The sequence below is a fragment of the Erinaceus europaeus genome, chromosome 11 (genome assembly GCF_950295315.1).
Source record: "Erinaceus europaeus chromosome 11, mEriEur2.1, whole genome shotgun sequence".
NCBI classification, from domain to species: domain Eukaryota; kingdom Metazoa; phylum Chordata; class Mammalia; order Eulipotyphla; family Erinaceidae; genus Erinaceus; species Erinaceus europaeus.
The window spans coordinates 47312974-47316113 of NC_080172.1; the positions used below are offsets into that span (position 1 = coordinate 47312974).

At 44.2% G+C, this 3140-nt stretch overlaps 1 non-coding gene across 1 annotated transcript; it reads right to left on the reverse strand.

The window, feature by feature from the left end:
• Positions 1 to 292: 292 nt before the first annotated feature.
• On the reverse strand, positions 293 to 399 carry LOC132541540 (U6 spliceosomal RNA). Its single transcript, XR_009552686.1, has one exon. It is a non-coding gene; the product is annotated as a U6 spliceosomal RNA (small nuclear RNA).
• Positions 400 to 3140: the final 2741 nt, after the last annotated feature.

Here is a 3140-nt window from a genome sequence, read left to right on the forward strand (position 1 = left end):
CACCACACAATCCACCCACAATGGGTGTCCAAAATAGGCAGAGCCACTGGGTGACCTGAGGGTGACACAGTGGGGGAGCCTCATACATGTGCAAATTCACTGCTCTTGGTCACTTTTTAAAAGTATTTGCATATTCATATATGAGTTTTCCAGAGAAGAGAGAGAAAAAGAACATCACTCTGTCCCCAAGTTAGATTCCCAGTGCTGCACATGTCAGAGTGCTGCTCTGGCCTGCCTCTCTCTCTCTCTCTCTCTCCCAGAATGAATAAATTAATTTGTTTGCTTTTTTTTTTTAAATATGGAACGCTTCACGAATTTGTGTGTCATCCTTGCGCAGGGGCCATGCTAATCTTCTCTGTATCATTCCAATTTTAGTATATGTGCTGCCGAAGCGAGCACCATTCATTTACTTTTTAACCAGAGCACTGCTCAGCTCTGGCTTATGGGACTGAACCTGGTGCCTTGGAGCTTTAGGTGTGAAAGTCTGTTGCATAAATTGTGCTATTCCTCTCCCCTGCACCCCAGAATTTAAAAAAATATATTTTGGGAGTCAGATGGTAGCGCAGCGGGTTAAGTGCACATGACATGAAGCGCCAAGGACCAGCATCAGGATCCTGGTTCCAGCCCCCGGCTCCCCATCTGCAGGGGAGTTGCTTCACAGGCAGTGAAGCAGGTCTTCAGGTGTCTGTCTTTCTCTCCCCCTCCTCTGTCTTTCCCTCCTCTCTCCATTTCTCTCTGTCCTATCTAACAATGACAACATCAATAGCAGCAATAATAATTACAACAATAAAACAACAAGGTCAACAAAAGGGAAAATAAATAAAATTAAAAAAAAATTTTTTTAGAAACTCAGGAGGCCCTGGGACAAGGATGCAGTTGGAGACAGTGATTCTGCAGAGTCCTGAGGAAATGTTCTAGACTGTGGTAATGGTTGTGCAACCTGAAATTTACTAAACCACTGACTCCTGCAGCTCATACAGGTGGCCTTTATGATATGTAAATTATATCTCAACAAAACTGTTCTCAGGGATGGGTGGTGGTGCACCTGGTTGAGCACCTATGCTATAAGGTATAAGGACCCAGCTCAAGCCCCTGGTCCCCAAATGGGAGGGGGGAAGCTTCACAAATGTTAAAACAGTGCTATAGGTGTCTCTCTCACTTTTTAAAACATCTTTTTATTTATTATTGAATAGAGACGAGCAAAATTGAGAGGGGATGGGAGTAGAAACGGAAAAAGATAGAGACACGTGTAGGCCTGCGTCACCACTCGTAAAGTGTCCCCCTGTAGTTGGGGACCAGGGGATTGAACCCGGGTCCTTGCACACCTGCACTTAGCCATGTGTGCCACCCCCTGGCCCCTCTCTCATTTGATTTAAAAAAATATTTTTGTTTTATTTTAATGAGAGATAAAGGAAAACACACAAAGAATAGAGCACTAATTCTGGTTCATGGTGGTGCTGGGGATTGAACTTGGGAGCTCAGAGCCTCAGGTATAAAGGTCTTTTGCAGAATCATTATGCTGTCTTCCAGCCTCTTTCTCACCCTTTTTTAGTTTTTTTTTCCCTCCAGGGTTATTACTCCACTCGGTGCCTGCACCACGAATCCATTGCTCCTGGAGGCTATTTTTTCCCTTTTGTTGCCCTTGTTGTTTATCATTTTTGTTGTTATTGCTGTCCTTGTTGTTGGATAGGATAAAGAGAAATGGAAAGAGAAGGGGAAGACAGGTGGGGAGTGGGGGGTTCAAACTGGGATCCTGATGCTGGTACTTGTGCTTTGCACCATGTGCACTTAACCTGCTGCGCCACTGCCCAGCACCCCCTTTTAAATTTTTTACCTTTATTTATTTGATAGAGAAAGCCAGAAGTTAAGAGGGGAGGAGGTAATAGAAAGCAGAGAGACACTTGCAACAATGCTTCACCACTCACACAGCTTTCCCCCTGCAGGTGAGGATCAGGGGCTTAAACTCGGATTTTGAACTCAGGTTTGTGCGCTCAACCAGGTGCACCACCTCCCACCCCACCCCCCAATACTCTTTATCCTCCTTTTTCAACTTCTCTCTGTGGAAATAAATAAATAAGTAGTAAAGTCATTTTTAAAAATCTGTTCTTGCAGCCTGGAAGATGGGGCAGTGGATTTTCAAGTATGAGGTCCTGGGTTCAATCCCTGGTACCTCTTGTACAAGACTTGTCTTTCTCTGCTTCATATGAAACTCTGTCTCACTAAATGAAATAGTTTTTTTAAAGTTTTTTAATTTTTTGAGACACATCAGAACATCACTCAGCTATGGTTTATGTTGGAGCCTGAATTTCAACCTGGGACCTCATGCCTATGCTTTAATACACTAGACTATCTCCCAACCCTACAATCAAGCATAGACACAGACACACACACAAATGGGGGTGTGGGTGAGCACCGGGTGGCAGTGCACCGAGTTAAGCGCACATAGCACGAAGTGCAAGGATTGGAGCAAATATCCCAGTTCAAACCCCCGGCTCTCCACCTGCAGGGTGGTTGCCTCACAGGCAGAGAATCAGGTCTTTCTCTCCCCGTTTTCCCTTCCTCTCTCAATTTCTCTCTGTCCTATCCAACAATAGCAACAATAGCAATAACAAAACAATAGCAAATAACAACAATGGAAAAAAGATGGCCTCCAGGAGCAGTGGATTTGTAGTGCAGGCACTGAGCCTCAGTGACAACCCCGGAGACCAAAAAAAAAAAAAATCTGGGAGACAGCTTATCTGGCAGAGCACAAATTTTGCTCACGGACCTGGGTTGAAGTCCCAGCTCCTCATGGGAGCACCATGAATGACAGTGTTGGGACCACATGGTGACACACATGGTTGAGTGCACACATTACAATGTGCAACGACCGGGCAACCTACAGGGGAGAAGCTTCATGAGCAGTGGAATGGTACTTAATGTTTCTCACTGGCTTTCCTTTGCTATATCCCCCTTCCATCTTGATTTTCCTGTCTCTTTTTTTCTTAATATTTTTTTAAGTTTTTTAAAAAATATTTATTTTCCCTTTTGTTGCCCTTGTTGTTTTATTGTTGTAGTTATTATTGTTGTTCTTGATGTCATCGTTGTTGGTTGGATAGGACAGAGAGAAATGGAGAGAGGAGGGGAAGACAGAGAAGGGG